The sequence below is a fragment of the Euprymna scolopes genome, chromosome 46 (genome assembly GCF_053919585.1).
Source record: "Euprymna scolopes isolate OS-2025 chromosome 46, ASM5391958v1, whole genome shotgun sequence".
In the NCBI taxonomy this organism is placed as follows: Eukaryota; Metazoa; Mollusca; class Cephalopoda; order Sepiida; family Sepiolidae; genus Euprymna; species Euprymna scolopes.
In genome coordinates, this window is record NC_136527.1 from 1,440,450 (window position 1) to 1,462,316 (window position 21,867).

Below are 21,867 nucleotides of genomic sequence, written 5' to 3' on the forward strand. Positions count from 1 at the left end.
CTTAGAAATTTTCAATTGAATACACGTTGACTTGCATTGGTCTATAGGATTCTCATCTACCTATATCCACATCCCCTCTTGTTTGGACTTAGAAATTTTCAATTGAATACACGTTGACTTGACTTGGTCTATAGGATTCTCATCTACCTATACCCACATCCCCTCTTGTTTGGACTTTGAATTTTTCAATTGAATACACGTTGACTTGCCTTGGTCTATAGGATTCTCATCAACCTATACCTACATCCCCTCTTGTTTTGACTTAGAAATTTTCAATTGAATAAACTCTGAGATGCCTTTGTCTATAGGATTCTCATCTACCTATACCTTCATCCCCTCTTGTTTGGACTTAGAAATTTTCAAGTGAATACACGTTGACTTGACTTGGTCTATAGGATTCTCATCTACCTATACCTACATCCCCTCTTGTTTTGACTTGGAAATTTTCAATTGAATAAACTCTGAGATGCCTTTGTCTATAGGATTCTCATCTACCTATACCTTCATCCCCTTTTGTTTGGACTTAGAAATTTTCAAGTGAATACACGTTGACTTGCCTTGGTCTATAGGATTCTCATCTACCTATACCCACATCCCCTCTTGTTTGGACTTAGAAATTTTCAATTGAATACACGTTGACTTGCCTTGGTCTATAGGATTCTCATCAACCTATACCCACATCCCCTCTTGTTTGGACTTAGAAATTTTCAATTGAATACACGTTGACTTGCCTTGGTCTATAGGATTCTCATCAACCTATACCCACATCCCCTCTTGTTTGGACTTAGAAATTTTCAAGTGAATACACGTTGACTTGCCTTGGTCTATAGGATTCTCATCTACCTATACCCACATCCCCTCTTGTTTGGACTTAGAAATTTTCAATTGAATACACGTTGACTTGCCTTGGTCTATAGGATTCTCATCTACCTATACCCACATCCCCTCTTGTTTGGACTTAGAAATTTTCAATTGAATACAGTCTGATATGACTTGTTCTATAGGATGATCAGCTACCTATACCTACATCCCCTCTTGTTTGGACTTAGAAATTTTTAATTGAATACACGTTGACTTTCTTTGGTCTATAGGATTCACATCTCCCTATACCTACATCCCCTCTTGTTTGTACTTAGAAATTTTCAATTGAATACACGCTGAGATGACTTGGTCTATAGGATTCTCATCTACCTATACCCACATCCCCTCTTGTTTGGACTTAGAAATTTTCAAGTGAATACACGTTGACTTGGCTTTGTCTATAGGATTCTCACCTACCTATACCTTCATCCCCTCTTGTTTGGACTTAGAAATTTTCAATTGAATACACGTTGACTTGCCTTGGTCTATAGGATTCTCATCTACCTATACCCACATCCCCTCTTGTTTGGACTTAGAAATTTTCAAGTGAATACACGTTGACTTGCCTTGGTCTATAGGATTCTCATCTACCTATACCCACATCCCCTCTTGTTTGGACTTAGAAATTTTCAAGTGAATACACGTTGACTTGCCTTGGTCTATAGGATTCTCATCTACCTATACCCACATCCCCTCTTGTTTGGACTTAGAAATTTTCAAGTGAATACACGTTGACTTACCTTGGTCTATAGGATTCTCATCTACCTATATCTACATCCCCTCTTGTTTGGACTTAGAAATGTTCAAGTTTTCTGTGGACGAGTTTTCCGTGGACGAGTTTTTTTTGGACGAGGTTTCCGCAGACGAGTTTTCCGTGGATGAGTTTTCTGGGCACTGCATAACTGCTACCCTCATTTTCTGTTCCTACTTGTGCATCATGCAGCAGTTGCTGGAATTTTTGTTAAATAGAGAAGTATTCAACCACCTAAGTAAAAAATAACCTCCTCAGTGACATGAAATATGGTTTCCATTCTACTAGATCTACAGCAGATGTGCTTACAGTTATATCTCATAGGATTAGCGATTATCTGGATGGAGGTTTCCTTTCTAGGGCAATTACTCTTGAAATATTAATTAATAGGGTATGGCATAAAGGCCTACTCCATAAGATCTCCAGCTACGGTATAGGTGGAAATGTCTTCTCAATTATTAAATCATTTTACTTTGATAGGTTCATAAGAGTAGTTGTTGATGGGCAGAAATCAGAAGCTCACAGTATTAATGCTGAAGTGCCTCAGGGGTTCATCCTGAGTCCAACTCTCTTCCTGATCTACATCAACAATCTCTCTAATCACATCCTAAGATCATTCGTAGACATTTATGCTGATGACACTATCATCTATGGCAACACTTCAAAGGCTGTAAATGACCATGTTCTCTCTGATTCTCTCTCGCCCCCCTTCTGCCATTGATGAGGCATCTATCCGTCAAGTTGAGGCTGCCATTTTGGAAGATCGGCGCATTACTATTCGCCAAATAGCCCAAGATGTCAAGATTAGTACAGAGTCTGTGGGAACTATCGTCCATGACCATTTGCATATACATAACATGTCTGCCAGATGGATTCCCAGGTTGCTCACACCATTCTAGAAGCAAGAACGCGTTGAGTGCTCGAGGATGAATTTGGAGATGTGGCAAGAAGATGAGTCAAAATTTTTTCAAATAAATGATTACACAGGATGAAACCTGGGTCCATCACTATGATCCAGAGACCAAAGCCCAGTCAATGCAGTGGAAACACTTGGACTCACCACCTCCAAAGAAGGCAAGGGTGCAGCCCTCCGCTGGTAAGGTCATGCTCACAGTCTTCTGGGACCAGAACAGAGTAGTGATGACAGATTTCCTGGCAAAGGGTACCACAATTACAGGAGCCTATTATGCTTCACTTTTGAGGAAATTAAGGGAGGCTATCAAAATCAAGAGGCGGGGCAAGATCAGCAAAGGTACCCTCCTCCTGAAGGACAATGCTCCGGTCCACAACTCGCATGTTGCCAGATCAGAAGCACGGGCGTGTGGTTATGAAATCCTACCCCATCCTCCCTACTCTCCTGACCTTGCACCCTCTGACTTTCACCTCTTTCCAGCCATGAAGTTGTTTTTGAAAGGAAAGCGTTTCCCAGATGATGCAGCTTTGATTTCTGAAGTCACGTCGTGGTTGGAGGATCAACCTGGGGTGTTCTACAAAAACGGTCTCCAAAGCTACATCAAACGATGGGAGAAATGCATAACTCTGGGTGGTTCCTATGTAGAGAAAGACTAATAACTGTGCCAAGTGTCGTTGCTCTACTGCTATGGGAAGTGGGTCAGGGACATTACATATTGCACGTACATTCTGATAAATGATCAGCTTATAGACAACTTTATCAAGTTGAGTACGATCACAAAATCGTCAATCATCAAGAAGACTACGTAGATCCAAATACAGGTGCGCACACCCAATAAATTGAGAGGACAAAGGTAGCAAGTTTGAGATTTTTAAGAAAAAGCGAGGAATTCCACAGCATCTGCTCAAGTCACCCTTAGATGAAGTACAGCCGTAGACGTCTTTTAGCTGGGGATGAAGTATCTACTCCAGTCTCACTTGGATGAACACTGCTGGTGTGTTTTAAAAGGAGATCAAAACCACTTTGTAGCAATCTTAAAGGAAATTACACAAGTTTTTGTTAATATTCTTTTTACTAAATTAATGATTCAATTTTACAATGAATAAATGGATAAGTTTTTGTTAATTAATTTTTTACTAAATTAATGATTCAATTTTACAATAAATAAATGGATAAATAATAAGTTCTTGTTAATCAATATTTTTTTTTTACTAAATTAGTGAAAATTAAATTTTGCAATATTGACGACCGAAGTTAATTCTGATTATTTAAAGTTTGTTTTATGGATTTTTCAACATGTTTTATGGAATAGAATAATGTCAAGAAGTTTTTTTTTGTCCTCCTTTGGTAAGAATGTTGCGGACCAGGATATAAATATCCTAACTCACTACAAAAGAAAATAATGTAATGAATGGAAAGAAGGAAACAAAACTCAATCGATGGATAAAATAAATATGTCGTTTATTTTCTGTTGAAAAATGAATGTTTTAGGTGTAACTCGTGTTCATGTCTGCGCGTGGAAAAAGGAGTGAGTAATGTAGTGGAACGAGAAATGACAGTCCAGCGTGTAGACAAAGAAAAAGATAGAGGGTTGACATCAGTAAAGCTGTGCGCACATGTTGGTACTTGTCCACGTGGAAATGTCTTCAGGCCACTAGCTGTGGACGCGAACTTGTCTGGTTGATGGACCAAAGCAAAAGGGAAAGAAGAGTGAAAAAGTCAATCCAGTTCAGGTTGGAAGCTGTCGACCGTTCAGGTTGGAAGCTGGTTCAAAAAAAGAAGGAAACAGCTCAGGTCTCTTGCTTTTATAGTTGTTTCCTGTGGTCTTTTGCGCATGTGTGGATTTCCTTTGAAAGGGGAAGTGATGTTGTCCATGTATGTGAGTACATGTGTGTACGTATGTGAGTACATTTGTGTACGTTAGCGTGTGTGTATATGCACGTGAATGTGAGTGTATGTATGTGTGTGTATGTGCGCACGTATGTTTGTGTGTGCGTATGTGTATGACAAGAAAAATGGCTTGAGATGTGAACGCATGTTTTTGTGCGAGACTAGAAAGGCTCGTATAAGAATCACCTTAAACCCGAAAAACAGGGCAGGAATCACACTCTAGTAGCGCCAAATTCTCTTAGACTCATTTTGAATTTGTTATACAACTCTATCTGAAAGGGGGGGGACCATAGATTGGAGCTCATCTACATCAACCAATTTAAGTCTGCTTATTTTTGATTACCCCCCCCCGCCAAAGGGTCAATGACCTTTTGACCCCATTCCTTTATCACTAACAAACACATCCTGTCTTTGTTATTGTTGTGTCTTAATAAAGTATATGCATATATAAAGAGAGAGAGAGAGAGAGAGAGAGTTCTATATTTTATAGAGGGAATATAATAAGCTGAATAGGTATATGTATTTTAGAGCTATATTAATATTGTGTAAAAAGATTAATAATTGTAAATTATAAATCAGTTTCAAAGGAAAAATAAACCAAATCAACTATATATATATATATATATATATATATATATATGAACAAATGATTAATAAAACATGTTAAAAGACATCTTGAAAAAGAGTTAAAAACATATTTAATTTAAAAAAAGGAAGCACAAGATAAGTGGATAGTCCTTAATCCGCGGAGTTTCGAAGAAATACTCTCCTTCTCATCAGAGGGCAGGAATTAGCAAAATGCAGGATCGGATTTTGCATATAAAAGTATTTAATGAAACTACAAGTCAAAGATCTTACTTGGTTAAAAAAAGGATGAGGTAAGGGGAACAGGAGGCAAAAGAAAAATAATAAAAAGATTTCACATGAATGGATAGTCCGGTGAAGGGTAAAAATCCAAAAATGGTAAAATATATATATATATGTTGTGTCTGTATCAATAACAACACGAACGCACAAAGTAAAGGTAAAACAAATATATTAAGACGAAAAGATAATACATATTTACAAAGGTGCATTTGTACTGCAGTTGGAAGATTGCCCGGCAGAGGGCGTGTTAAAGTCTTTCATGGAGCAACCGGCACATGCGTCTTGACTATCCGGCGTTCGAACACAGCTCCCCGGTCTTGCTGACTTGATACCTTTATCTATATCTTGTTCACCCACGTATGCTAATTAGTGGGCGTCTCCACAACAGTTATGGAAGGCATCGAATACACTTGTATTGTGAACGCTGTCTTTTATCTCAACAACCGGAGTTGACCTCGTAACCCCTCCCAACCTTATTCGTTCCACATATCAGAAAACCCATGGTTACACTTTTAAATGTGTCTACTTACGTCTTTGGACATGGCGTAATAATTAAAGTCTATTTGGTCACCCCCCCTCTTCCCCCGACAAAATGAGGGTGGACCTGTAAATTCACCTTTGTCCGTTCGTCTGTCCACACTTTTCTCAATAACTACTGCTTGGAATATTTTGAAATTTTGCACAAACATTAAACATGATATGAGTAAAAAAAGTAACAGAATGGATTTTCCGGGAAAACTCCGGTTGCGCCCCCTAAGGGTGCCTTTCGGGTTAAAATGGCTAAAATTGACACTTCTATGCATATTAAAAGAAAAAAATTGATGCCTTGGATTTTTATAAAACTTTCTGAAAAGTTGTAACTAACTGATTTCTATATAATTTTGTTTGTCTATACTTCGCGATAACTCTTGGGTGTGCCCCATGGGCTCTTTTATAGCTAATAAAAACACTCCATTTTTAGGACTATTTTACCATATTTGTCCAAAATTTTCTGTGTATGTCTATTTAGCAGTTTTGCATGGTGCTGAACTCAAATTTAAACGTGTTAAGGCCTTGAGGACTTTTGGGGCTAAATGGGGAAAGGGGGACAAATAATGGACTTAGTCATTTCTTTTTTTTCATGGTGCAGAACTCAAATTTACATATGTTAAGGCCTAAAACTGCACCGTTTGTTCATTTTCACCAGGATTTGACGTCCCCTGGGGACTTTTGGGTGGGTGGACAAATGGTGAACGTAGACATTTTTTTTATGCCTCGTTCACTGTGGACCATGCAGGCGTCACTGTTTTTTTTTTTAAATTAACCTTATCCTAACCCTAACCTTCTTTATACATTCTAAAAAAAAAAAAAAAGAAAGAAAAACAACACTTATTTTTAATATGTTGTTTTTGCAAAAAAATAACAATACTTACTTAATTTTTAAAATTATATCCGGTTTGCAAAAATAAAAAAAAAAAAAAAAAAAAATCCGTACTTAATTTTTAAAAATATGTTGTTTTTGCAAAAACAACAACAATACTTAATTGTCATGTCGAAAATAGTACTATATTAAAGAATTACGAAAATTCATCAAAATAAGATTATTTATAGTTAAAAGTAATTTCTACGGAAAAGTGGGGGGAAATTGCGTTTTCACTAGATACAAACACCTTGAAGATTGCGAAATTAGGGGACATACTTATCTCCCCTTTTACCACTTTAATAGCTGACGGGTCAATGATAGGCATATGTGACCTTTTGACCCCATTCCTTTATCGCTAACAAACACATTTTGTCTTTGTTATGGAAGGCATCGAATACACTCGTATTTTGAAGGATGTCTTTTATCTCAACAACCAGAGTTGACCTCGTAACCCCTCCCATCCTTATCAGTTCCACATATCTGAAAACCCATGGTTACACTTTTAAGGTGTCTACTTATGGCTTCAGAAATTGCATAATAATTCAATTTTTGGTTATTTTTTAACCAGCCTGGGTGCCCGGCATTGTCCGGGTGTTTAGAGATGTGTGTTGAGCAAAAAAAAACAAAAAAACAAGGTTGTAGTAGGCACTCTTGTATCCCTTCGACGAAAATACCCCCAACAAAACCGACAAGCAGCAAAGTCCCACCCCTTCACAGTTGAGATCCCTAGATGTAAGAAAGCCTTCTACTCTAATAGTTTCTTCCTCAGAACTGCTAAACTTTGGAATTCCCTTCCAGGTTCCTGCTTCCCCAACTGTACTGACATGCAGAAGTTCAAGTGTAATGTAAACAGACATCTTGCTGCTCAACTCCCTACATAGTACGCCTGCAACGTATGTCCCTTATAGTAGCCCCCTACATCAAAGTGGCAACGTGCCTTGTTTGGGGTGAAAGTGTAATAATAATAAGAAAAAAATACATATATGTCTGCCTTTTTTTTTTGACACTCTGCACTGAAGATTCCCGAAAGGTTGAAACACTAGTGTCTGTAGGTATTTAATTATTATAGTAAATAATTATATATATATATATATATATATATATATATATATATATATATATATATAACTACTTCATTTACTCACATAAAATTAATGTACGAAAGTATAAATTTATGCGTAAACTTTAAGTATTTACTTCAACAGTGCTCAATACGTAGGTAGACCTAGTTAGTAAGTTATAAAATAAAAAATGGCTTAATCGCCATATATATTTTATAACTTACTATATATATATATATATATATATATATATATATATATATATATATATTTATATTTTTATTATTATTTTTTCATAAGTTTTTATTTCGGTTTCGATTCAAGTCATATGGATATATATTTTTTATTTTTGAAATCACAACTTTATAACATATAAAAATCGACAGAACATTAACTCTATAATAATATATACGAAATCTGCAAGAATTAAAATATCATATTTAAGCGTACTTTACGACCTGGCTACGCCGGACGTCTATACTAGCTTAGATAAATACTTTTTTTTTAACAAGAGCTACAATAATATCATTTACACTGAACATTTACAGAATGCCAACATCAATATATTGCATATGAATGCGTCCTCTGTGGAATTTCCACAGGTCCCGCCAGTACTCTCATTAATGTTTTACACTGAACATCTACAGAATGCCAACATCAATATATTACATATGAGTCCCCTAGTCTATATTTTAATAGCATTTATTTTGTGCGTCATGTTTACATCTTTTTTTCTTCCGCTCATACATGAATTCCATAGCTAATATAACATACTGACCCAACGGGTCACGGGCAGTCTAGTCTATAAATATAAAAGCGAAAATGTATGTATGTATGTATGTGTGTTCCCTTTTTCTGTATGTCTACAAAAGGCTTTTTTTCAGAAAAGCGGTTGCTCACTTCACAACTTTTTAAAACTTTTTATACCACATATAAATCGTAATATCTCACAGTTAACAATGAAGCTCGCCTATCTATTTAATTTGCTCGATTTCGGGAAGATAAATATTCAACATTTGTTGCTCGCCGCATGTGGGTTAGTCTTTTTCCTATAACATCTTGGGAAGTGTTCCCGCCCCGCAGTCAAACTTGACCTCATTAACTCATTAAAACGGGAACCTACCAAATCCAAGTAATTAAATAAATTCAAACGTGTTTCCGTTAGCATGTCGCGGTGGGGCAATGGTTAACGTCGCACGGTTTTTTTTTCACTTTAATTTACAACTTTGCCTCAACGGTTTGGGTTCGATCCTCATACTTACTTTTTTTTTACCCCCCCCCCTCCCGGAGTTTCCACACACACCTACAAACACCCGGGCAACGCGGGTACCCCTCGCTAGTAGTTAATAAAACATGTTAAAAACACTTTGAAAACGAGTTAAAAACATTTAATCTGAAAAGGAAACACTTAATAAGTGGATAGTCCTTAATCCGCAGAGTTTCGAAGAAATACTTTCCTTCTCATCAGAGAGTAGGAATTAGCAAAATGGGGGGTCGGATTTTGCATACAAAAGTATTTGATGAAACTGCAAGTAAGTCAAAGATCTTACTTGATAACAAAAAGTGAAGCAGAGGGAATATGGTGAAGAAAAAGGTGATTTCACGTGAATGGCTAGTCTGATGAAAGGTAAAGTATCCAATGACGGTAAAATCCAAAAATATAAATTGTAAATTAATTGTAATTTTTATTTTATATATATATATATATATATATATATATATATATATATATATATATATATATATTTTCATAAGTTTTGGTTTTGGTTTGTTGGAAAGCAGGAAACAAAGTTCCACAGGCATGCAGTTCTATGAAAAAAGGGTTGTTCATGGAATCTACACTTAGGTTTAGGTACAGATAAAGAGTGGGGGTAATTATTGATAGTGGTTTCAGCTAGACGAGTGTTTTACACGAAAGTTTGGCAAGGGAGGACCATAGATTGGAGCTCAGACGAGCACTTGCCATGAAAATAAAGGCTTGCAATGTCTCTTCTGTGAGATAGAGGTTGTAGGGAAGAGAAAAAGGACATCCCTTACCAGGCTACGAAGTCTATTTTGAACTCTGTCAAGGCAGGATAAGCTCTTTCTAGCAGCTCCTGCCCAAATGTGGCAAGAGTACTTCATCCTTGGATCTACTTGGCTCTTATACAGATAGAGAATTTCATCAGCAGTGAGATATCTACTGGAGTGATAGAAGGATCCCACCATTTTTCCAGCGGCCTTGGCAACAGATTTGATGTACGTGTTCCATTTCAGATCAGGAGTAAAGGTCAGACTCAGAAGCTTGTCAAACATGGAGCTTCCCAAAGACGAGAGCCATTCATTTCAATTGATGCCAGACGGGGATCAGAGCATTGATGGTGTAAAGATAGATGTTTGTTTTATAGATGCATTAAAATTAACCAGCCACCTCTTTCCCGATTGTACCACATGCTCAAGATCAGAGGAGAGAGATTCAGAGAGAACGTGGTTATTTTAATATGGGAAAAAGATGGGGAAACAATCCTGAGTTGCTCGTAAGCTTGGATCGGAAAGGCCTAATAAAGTCTGATGAGAATGTCGAGAGTAGAAGTAATAAACGCCCACGGTTGGCATGTGCCCGCTGTAGGGAAGGACTTGCATTCGAACCTGGAACCCTTCTTATACAAAAATAATACATATGTAAATTTAGGAGCTGTCGGGAGTTTGGTTTGGTTGTTTTTGTTTTACGGCATATCAACCCTTTTCAGGTTATTTAATGCCGAATCCAAAGATTTTGAAGAAAAATTTTTTAATAGAATATATTTGCTGTTTTCAAATCAGTTTCTATTTAACCCATAGTTGGGACCCTAACTGGTACTACCACTCCGGGTCAGAGTGAACCTGGGAGCAATGGCAATTAAAGGGTGGCTCCGCACTCCCCAAAGTCCGCAAGCTGTGGCCTCACCACTGGATATAGTTTAAGGTCATATCCAGGACAAGGGTTAATGGGTATACATAAGTAGTTGGAATTTTGTCAATTGGATTACTTAGGGGGACGGTTCATCAAGAACTTGTTTACATTGGACTTGAAGACAGTCAAATTGTAGTCAGCTGGAAAGCAGACAAACGGAAGAGAATTTCACAGACGTGCACTTCTAAGAAATATATTTGTTGTTTTCAAGTCGCTTTCTATTTAACCCATAGTTGGGACCCTAACAGATACTACCACTCCGGGTCAGAGTGGACCTGGGAGCAATGGTAATTAAAGGGTGGCTCCACATTCTCCAAAGCCCACAAGCTGGAGCCTCATCACTGGATATAGTTTAACATCATATCCAGAACCATCGGGAGTTTGAGTTGGCAGCATAAAAAGACAAATTTTTTGTGTATATATATCACGGGATGTGTATCGGAATGCCATAAATTATTTAAGTTTTAAGTATTATTATTGTAATTGTTGTTGTTGTTGTTATTATTATTATAGCGTTTATTTTTTTATTATATCCCGTATAGTACAATACCAATATTATGTACTGCTGCTAATTAAGACTTTTAGAAGGTATTTCCTATATATAAGACGAAGACAAAAACACATTACCTTGCGGTTTAAAAGTACGACGAAGACAAAAGCTTTTGAAAATAGAGAGGGGATACATTACTTACGAGGAGGGGAGACAGTTAACACTTTGGAAGGATGTTACACAAAGCCAGCCATCCTCAGCCAATAGAGAATTGCATCAGCAGTGAAATATGATTTTTTATCTTCAATTTGTGATATATAAAACTTTGGTGAGTAAATTAATTATTTACTTTTTAATAGACATTTCAAAATGGGGAGGGGGGCGTGAATTAAAAAAAACGTTTGTCTAAAATATTATGTTCAGTTTATTGGAAAGAGCATAAATTTCACATTGACCCTGAAAATATCGTAAAAATAGAATCAATAGAAACATTTTGATAGATTTTTAAAGTTTAAAAATTGAAAAATACTGAACTCGTAAAATTCAATTAATTTCATTACTATTTAAAAAAATATATTTCTATTACTTTTTATACAACTTTAATAATTTATTTTGGAAGTATAATCCATAAAGAAAATAAATAACCCACTTTTAAAAGAGAAATTACGAGTTTTTTTTAATTTTTTATTCGCAGTTTCGTGTTAGGGGTGTCAAAAATTCCTACAAAAATTCTGATACACCTAGATCAGAACGTCAAACTTCGGTAATGGTACATAAAACGAGACCCTAAGTTTCAAAGATGGCGGCAGGTTTGTCAATCGATGTATGGAAGCACATAATTGATACAATATTTCCGCTATTTTTCAAAACTGCTTACTTATATGTTTGGACAAAATATTAAGATTTTTGGTAAAATAAGAAATACAAGAACGCAATATCTCGAGAAATATGGCGGAATGCCGAAATAATATTCAACGGAAATGGTTGTCACTTACCGAACGTCGTTTCTTCGGGATTTGCAATGAATTGCTGGACCACTGATTCGACTCTGTCGAGAGACTTCGACACCACATTCGGTGACGTATCTTTGACTTTGTTGTAAACGTCCTGAACGCGATTTAGCGTCCAAGAACCCATCGGAACATAATTAATGCTGTTATTGATGACGGACAAACTTCCACGGACCAAACTAAAACAGGAAAAGAAAATTAAATGCTTCAATTTCGGAATAAATTCGATAATTGTGGCCTGATAACCCAACACAAAACCTACCTTACAAAAGAATTAACAAAAATCAGTAGAAACCAGTTTTTTTTTTTTTTTTTTTTTTTTTTAAAATCTGAAAACTCCATTTATCGACTACAAAATTTCGTCCCAATAGTGTAGAAGCGCCAAACTTGTTTTAATAAAATGATATTTTTTTACGCAGACTTTTCAATAAATGTTTTTACAATTCATATATTTATACATTTTTATGCAATAATTAAATAAATTGGTTTTCAAATATTTTTGTGTTCGGAAAAGAAAAATCTTCTTTGCTATTTGCTTGCAGTGATTTTTGACAAAACGAAATTGGAGTTATCGCCCCTCCCTAACAATGGCGCCATTCGGGTAATGCAGAAGTGTCATTGAACACGTTTACCTTTAAAGTTTATGCTAATTGTTGCCTGATAGACGAACACAAAACCTACCTTAAAAAACTTGTTTTCAATGGGTTTCAGGTATGCTGAAAACAAATATCACATTTAAAATCGGCGCCAGCAACTAGTTTTCGTGATATTGAAAAGATACTTTTCTGCATGTTTTGTATAGTAATGTAACGCGGCGGCCATATTTGTCCATATTTATAAAAAAATTATTTGATTTCCAGCTGAACATTTTCCTTTTAAAATAACGATTTTTATAAGTTTTCCGATAACATTGCTTTTAGCTGAAATTCAAGTTATTTGATTTTCGTTATTATTCCGAACAAGCACCCAAAAGTTATTTGTGTTATCTGGTATGCAATTTTTTTGAAGAGTTAGTAAATGATAAAAATATAAAGTATAAAAAAATGACAACGCGAAAGTACTTACGAAGCTAGCAGCCATTTGCAATGTTTGTGTTTATGGTCGCTTACGGGAAAGAAGGCAAAAAGGCAGGGATTAAATTAGATAAACAAAAGCAGGTTACGTAATGTTATGCTATACAACTAATTTCAAGAACTAAATAGTGTGACAGTTAATACAAGATATTTGAGACAGCGTTAAGTGGCGGGGAGAGAGACTTTTAAAAAGCACATGTTATATGGCACAGCGTTGTAAAACGTGTGTGCGCAAAAAGACTTTTGCAAAGATAATGAAACGTGTGGTTTTGGAAGAACCACAAATAAATGTATTTCATTTGCACTTTAAAAAACTGTGCAAGTCCAGAATTCAACCTAATTAAAAAACAAACAAAAAATTTTTTGATGTACGACCGAGAACGAAGATGTCATGTTCAAAAAATCACGTAAATTGATCAAATATATTTTTTTTTTTATCTAAGAAAATCAAATTTTATGAGGAAGCGAGAACGGTGTACCATGATCTGCCATATTTAATAAATAAAGGGAGACAACTCAATTCGAACTATCGAGATTTTAAAGCCAACCTTGTAATGGCTACGGTATACTATACAAAAAAACTACTTGATCAATTTACGTGATTTTTAGAATATGACATTTTCGTTCTGTGACGAGTATGTACATGATAAAGACTTTCTGGTTCTGATATCGTGTGATTCTTTCGCCCAAAGTTCTACTATAGCGTTATTCTTACCCTATTTTTCGGGTCTAAGGTGATTCTTACCAAAGGAGGATAGAAAAAAAAACAAACAATTCTTGAAATTATTTTATTCTTTTCTATAAAACATGCTGAAAAATCCATAGAACTAACTTTAAACAATCCAAATTAACTTTGGTCGTCAATATTGCAAAATTGAATTTTCATTAATTTAGTAAAAAAAAAAATATTAACAAAAACTTGTTTAATATATATATATATATATATATATATATATATATATATATATATACTTCAGAATAAGATTCAAACATTTCACGTCATAAATTTTTAAATTCATTGAATGACTAAAAGTTGGTGTGTGTATATATATATATATATATATATATATATATATATATTAGAGAGAGAGAGAGAGTTTGGGGAGTTCAACCTTTCAAACTGTACTAAAAAAAAAAAAAAAACTGGTACTACTATCGTGTGATTCCTACCCCATTTTTCGGGTCTAACGTGATAGAAAAATTATTTTATTCTATAAAACATGAAAAAATCCATATAAAAAACAAACAAAAAACCTTAAACAATCTGAATTAACTTTGGTCATCAATATTTCAAAATTGAATCCCTAATTTAGTAAAAAAAAAAAAAATTAATTAACAAAAACTTATCCATTTATTTATTGTAAAATTGAATCACTAATTTAGTAAAAAAAAAAAAAATTAAAAACTTATTTATCCATTTATTTATTGCAAAATTGAATCATTAATTTAGTAAAAAAAAAAAATTAATTAACAAAAACTTATCCATTTATTTATTGTAAAATTGAATCCCTAATTTAGTAAAAAAAAAAAAAATTAAAAACTTATTTATCCATTTATTTATTGCAAAATTGAATCATTAATTTAGTAAAAAAAAAAAAATTAATTAACAAAAACTTATCCATTTATTTATTGTAAAATTGAATCACTAATTCAGTAAAAAAAAAATTAAAAACTTATTTATCCATTTATTTATTGTAAAATTGAATCATTAATTTAGTAAAAAAAAAAAAATTAATTAACAAAAACTTATCCATTTATTTATTGCAAAATTTAATTTTCACTAATTTTGTAAAAAAAAAATATTGATTAACAAGAACTTATTATTTATCCATATCATATTGTAAAATTGAATCATTAATTTAGTAAAAAATTAATTAACAAAAACTTATCCATTTATTTATTGTAAAATTGAATCACTAATTTAGTAAAAAAAAAAAAAATTAAAAACTTATTTATCCATTTATTTATTGTAAAATTGAATCATTAATTTAGTAAAAAGAATATTAACAAAAACTTGTTTAATGTCCTTTAAGATTGCTACAAAGTGATTTTGATCTCCTTTCAAAACACACCAGCAGTGTTCATCCAAGTGAGACTGGAGTAGATACTTCATCCCCAGCTAAAAGACGTCCACGGTTGTACTTCATTTAAGGGTGACTTGAGCAGATGCTGTGGAATTCCTCGCTTTTTCTTAAAAATCTCAATCTTGCTAACTTTGTCCTCTCAATTTATTGGGTGTGCGCACCTGTATTTGGATCTACGTAGTCTTCTTGATGATTGACGATTTTGTGATCGTACTGAACTTGATAGGAATTAACTTTTTTTTTTTTTTTTTTTTTTTACATAGGAGTCACCTTTTATCAAGGCCCGGAGTTCACTCAAGGATAAAGGTTAAAGAGTGTACAGTAGTTAATGGGGCAATATCGTATTAATTGTTAGTCATGGAAATTTGGTAAATTGGATTATTTAAAAAAGGGACAATTCATCAAGAATTTGTTTACGTTGGACTTGAAGACAACCATATGGTATTCAGTTGGAAAACAGGCAAACGAAACGGAGTTCCGCAGGCGTGCAATTCTAAGAAAGAAGCTTTGTTCATGAAATCTACATTCAGGTTTAGGCACAGATAAAGAGTGGGGGAAACTATTGATAGTGGTTTCAGGTAGACGAGTGTTTTATGTGAAAGTTTGGTGAGGAGGTATCATGGATTGGAGCTCAGATGAGTAGATTTGTTTATCGCACGCGCGTACCAACATGGCGGCCAGTGAATTACAGTGCGTAATACAGGTCTTTATGTCTCGAAAGCTACTTGTCTCTGCAAAATTTAAATGAGATTTTCGTATTCAGCATAGTCGAAAACCTTAATAAGTCGTCATTTAAAAAAAAATGTGGAGGTGGCCGTAATGTAAAAATTTACTTTTCTTTTTTTTTTTTTTTACATATGTGAAAAAAAAAAAATCACAGTTTAAAACTGATAACTATTTTCTGTTGCACATTCACGTTTTTAAAAAACTGCTAAAACAGTAAAAAATGTGACACGTTCATGGTTTTATTTTTTTCATGTTTCTGTAAATAAATTTATTTTTAAAATACCTAAACAGTTTGAGAAAATATATAAGATATTAACTTAAATAAACAGAGTTATTTGAAAAGATATACGATTAAAAAAATTGGTACTTGTGCAGTTTAATCAACATATTAAAAAATGAAAATATCGAAAAAAAAAAGAAAAAAAAGTTATATTGTATCCGTTGTATGTATAAGTTCTCTGAAAAAAAAAAAAAATTCACTTAATTTAATCGAATAGTTTTTTTTTTTTTTTTTTTTTTTTTTTTTACAGCGGAAAAACACGTTTTTATGACAGCGCGCTCAAAGGAGCCATGTTTGGATTTTTTTAACACGCCACGGGGAGATAACTCGGTCCAACGCGCAGAGATCCCTCTCCTAATGTTAAACCATAGCTTTTCTTCCTAAAAATCGAAACATGGCTACGTTTTGCTCGGTATCATAAATTGTTTTTTCGCTGTAAAAAAAATTACTCGATCAAATCAAGTGAAATTTTTTACGACGTGCCCCAGCGTATTATAAACACCTTAACCTCCCCATGTTAAGAACAGATTTCGGAATAAACCCCTCATGTTACGAACAGCTTTCGAGGTTGCGGGGTGTTTATTCCGAAAGCCATTCTTAACATGGGGAGGTTGAGGTACTTATAATACACTTGGTCACGTCGTAAAAACTGACCAATTTTTTTTCCGGATACGTAAAATATAACTTTTTTTTTTTTCGATATTTTCATTTTTTAATGTCTTGATTAAACTGTACAAATACCAAAAAATTAATTGATAAAAATGTTTACGTATTAAAAATTTTTTTAAAAATATATTTTTATTATAAGTTGGTGAAAAAAAAAACAAAACAAACAACCAAAAAACATAAAATGGGTTTGTATTATTGTACACAGATTCGAAAAAGTTGTCAAAAAACAAATATATAACAAATAAATGTTATCAAAAGTTACTTTTCTTCCAAACTAGATATATTTTTCGTGTTTTTATTCAATGTAACATGTTTATTCAGCTCGAAAAACATACAGTGTTTACCGATGTATTGGAAAATTCAAAATGGCGCCCGACTTTCTCTTTAACATGGTAAGTTTGGGAAAAGGTGTTATAAATAATAAACTAGACAAAATACTATTAAAAAAACACCGATTATATGTCAACTTATGTCACAGTAATATATATTGAGCGAGTTTCTAACAGTATTTTGTCTAGTTTTATATTTATAGCACCTTTTCCCAAACTTACCGTGTTAAAGAGAGAGTCGGGTGCCATTTTGAATTTTCCAATACATCGGTAAACACAGTATGCTTTCGAGCTAATTAACATGTTACATTGAATAAAAACACGAAAAATATATCCAGTTTGGTAGAAAAGTAACTTATCTTGCCTTTGATAACATTTATTTGTTATATATTTGTTTTTTGACAACTTTTTCGAATCTATGTGTACAGTAACATAAACCCCATAAAATATATTTGAAAATTGTATCCATTTTGTGCTTCCATAACTCAACTGCCGGCATGTTTGAAAGTTAGGTTCTGGTTTTATGTACAATTTTCGAAGTGCCTATACATCTTAGCTTCAAGTGTACATAAATTAATGATACTTAACAGATATGCGTGCTCGTTTCGCGTACAAATTTTGGTGTTTGTTAAGATCGACAAATCGATTTTAAAAAAATATCTTGTTTTGAGCAAAGACAATATTATGTACTTAATTGTCATATTGAAAATAGGGGTTTGTATTACTGTACACATAGATTCGAAAAAGTTGTCAAAAAACAAATATATAACAAATAAATGTTATCAAAGGCAAGATAAGTTACTTTTCTACCAAACTGGATAGATTTTTCGTGTTTTTGTTCAATGTAACATGTTTATTCAGCCGAAAAACATGCAGTGTTTACCGATGTATTGGAAAATTCAAAATGGCGCCCATATGTCAACTTATATCACGGTAACATATAATGAGCGAATTTCTAACAGTATTTTGTCTAGTTTATTATTTATAACATCTTTTCCTGAACTTACCGTGTTAAAGAGAGTGTCGGTCACCATTTTGAATTTTCCAATACATCGGTAAACATTGTATGTTTTTCGAGCTGAATAAACATGTTACATTGAATAAAAACACGAAAAATATATCCAGTTAGGTAGAAAAGTAACTTATCTTGCCTTTGATAACATTTATTTGTTATATATTTGTTTTTTTGACAACTTTTTCGAATCTATGTGTACAGTAATACAAACCCGAAAATAGTAATATATCCAAATTAAAATTACGAAAAATCATTGAGTAGAAATTTCTAGCTAAAAGTAAGGTACTTCTTCACGAGGAACGTGGACCCTGCGTAAACTGGTTTTAATTTAATGGATGCTCCCTAAGGTTTTCTTTCACTTTTTCTTATATATCCCATACACTTTTTTTTTTTTTTTAAATCGAGCGTGTATTTTATTATTTTTTTTTCTTGAATTAAATTTGATTCATACTTTTATTTCGTGTTGTTTTTATTTTATTTTCAAAACTTTTTTGAAGGTACTATTTGAGGCAAAAAAAAAAAAAAAAAAAAAAAAAAGAGCCGAAATCATATTTGATTGGTTGGTTGGTTGTTTTACGGCATAACAACCCTTTTTCAAGTTATTTAATGCCGAATCCAAAGATTGGAAAGAAATTTTTTTAATAGAATATATTTGTTGTTTTCAAGTCGTTTTCTATTTAAGCCATAGTTGGGACCCTAACAGGTACTACCACTCTGGGTCAGAGTGGACCTGGGAGAAATGGCAATTAAAGGGTGGCTCCACACTCCCCAAAGTCCGCAAGATGGGGCCTCACCACTGGATATAGTTTAAGGTCATATCCAGGAGCATTATTTGAACGTGTATGAAAAAAATAAATGTAACAAAAATAATATTTAGTGAAGAAAATATAATAAATAATAAAAAAAAAACATGCGCGAAGTATGAATGGGTTTGTATTACTGTACACACAGATTCGAAAAAGTTGTCAAAAAAAAAACAAATATATAACAAATAAATGTTATCAAAGGCAAGATAAGTTACTTTTTACCTAACTGGATATGTTTTTAAATGTTTTTTATTTAATGTAACATGTTTATTCAGCTCGAAAAACATAGTGTTTACCGATGTATTGGAAATTTAAAATGGCGCCCGACTCTCTCCTGAACACGGTAAGTTTGGGAAAATGAGTTAAAAAATAAAAAAATATACAAAATACTGATAGAAACTAGCTCAATATATATTACCGTGACATAGGCGAACATATATTCGGTTGGGTTTTAACAATATGTTGTATAATTTTTTATTTTTTACTCATTTTCCCAAACTTACCGTGTTCAAGAAAGTCGAGCGCCATTTTTAATTTTCCAATACATCGGTAAACACTGTTTTTCGAGCTGAATATTCAGCATAGTCCAAAACCTACAGAAGTCGTCATTTAAAAGAAAATTATGGAGGTGGACCTAATCTGAAAATTTACCAAAAAAAAAAAAAAAATGAAAACAAAAATAAATGAACACTTACTTTGTCGCCATAATTTTTAATCAGTATTGCAATCTGAACGGACGTTTGACTGTTTTAGTCTTAAGTTTTGACGTAAGTCTTCGTAAAAAACAAACAAACAAATAAATAAATAAATAAATTAAATAAATAAACAGTCAAAAGGCACTGGAATGTGATCAGGATTTTTTGTTTGTTTGTTTTCGTTGTTTTCAATTTTCACAAATAAATATCCAAATCTTAATGGATGACCTTTTGATCGTAATTTAATTGTCTTGACACTATTTTTCTTTTTTTTTTTTTTTTGTACTTCGATTTAGAGAGAGAGAGAGAGAGAGAGAGAGAGACTACCGAAAGCAACTAGGATTGCCGCAAAGAAAATGGCTGTCACGTGCAGAGCAAGATAAGAGGACCAAATCCACAAATGAAGGCCAAGAATTCTTTCTTTCTTTTTTCCGTCTTCCTTTCTTTCTTTTTTCCTTCCTCTACTTCTTTCATTTTCTTTAAGTACCTCCAACGCACAAAACAGATTTACCCCCCCTATATAACCCGATGTACCTATTTACTATGCCTCCCCACGGGACAGAGTTAGACACCAGGGTCGTTTTTTAACGTGGAGAAAAGGTACAAAAATAAAAATTGTCTCAGTCGTGAAGGATTTCTCCTCCACTGAAAGAGAACAAGAAATAGAAGTGCAGCATCTGAAGAACAGATGGTATTTATTTGCTCCCCCACCGAGCAAATTAGGCACAAGGCCAATTATTAATGTGAGGAGTGAAGGGAGGGGGAAGGGAAAAAGGGGACCAGCTCCCGAGAGGTGGGAAATGGGAGCTGGTTAAAGGTCAGGCATACGGGGTTGCCCCCACATCTGGTCTTTGCTAGTCATAGCTAGTCATAGCTTGCAGTATCTGCCGGAACAGATACTACACTTTCATCCCGGCCCGAAGGCCAAGTAATTGTTGTAATCTAATTTAATATTATCATCATAACTTTTGTACCATTTAAAAGAAGCTTTAAATAAATGTTTATTGTGGCCAAGCGGTTTTCAGGTATGCTGAAAACGAATATCGCATTTAGAATTGGAGCCGGCAACTAGTTTTCACGATACTGAAAATGTACTTTTCAGCACGTTTCATATAGTAATGTAACGCGGCGGCCATATTTGTTCATAATTTTGCCGCATATTTTTGCGATCAGATGTTTGCGGCACGCGCACGCAAACGTATGCGCGCTTGCGCGTACAACAATAGCCACCACTTATAACATAAAGTATTACATTGCTCAGTATCTGGAAAGCTACTTATTTACGAAAAATTTAAATACGATATTTTATGTTATAAGTGGTGGCCATTGCTGTACGCACAAGTAGGTTTTGTGTTGGTCTACCAGGCCACAATTACTAAATAAACTACTGTAGCGACTCGCCACAGATATTTAAAGTGGCTGTACAAGGAACGTTTCGATTGTGCGTACATCTGTTGTCCACACCGACGCAATTTCCGTACACAAAATTAAAAACTTGTCTTTGAAGAAATCATTTCAAAATTTAGTAATAACATTATTAGAACTTCATGTGCGGTTTGACAAACGGACTTATCTTCAATGGCGCCCCCCGCCTCGTTGATGTCACTAAAATTTGTTTTTCCTTTGTAAAACAACAAACAAAAAAAAAAAACAAGCAACCCCCCTCAACAGCTTTTAACAGAAGAAATTCATCACATTCTTAAACGAATTATTATTATTATTGGCTCACAAGGAGCTTTCACGCAGGTCCTAAAGGATCTCTCCTTTAAAATAGCCTACGGTGTTCTCTGGAAGCTAAGTGACGAGTTCCTCCAGTTTTCCAGTGCTCTTAACCTCTTTTGATAACATTTGCAAGTGAATTTGCATTATCGCAACAGCCGCCCACCATCGATTTCCACTGGAATTTGAGTGTCAATAAACCGCCCCAAGGTCCCAGTTCTCTTCGCACTTATCCAGCAGAGGTCTGGTCAGTGCTCTCTCCTCGGTCTTTTCATCATCCTTGGCCCTTCTTGG

The 21,867-nt window shown here is 34.1% G+C and overlaps 1 protein-coding gene and 1 long non-coding RNA gene across 2 annotated transcripts in view; both read right to left on the minus strand.

Moving 5' to 3' along the window:
• LOC145270981 (uncharacterized) overlaps positions 1 to 21,867 on the minus strand; it is a 276,865-nt gene that overhangs the window by 192,626 nt on the left and 62,372 nt on the right. The gene's annotated exons all lie outside the window — the stretch shown is intronic.
• Positions 12,111 to 20,130, minus strand: LOC145271230 (uncharacterized). The gene is made up of 2 exons (XR_013865765.1): positions 19,855 to 20,130; positions 12,111 to 12,356 (listed from the first exon to the last, which is right to left on the minus strand). It is a non-coding gene; the product is annotated as an uncharacterized LOC145271230 (long non-coding RNA).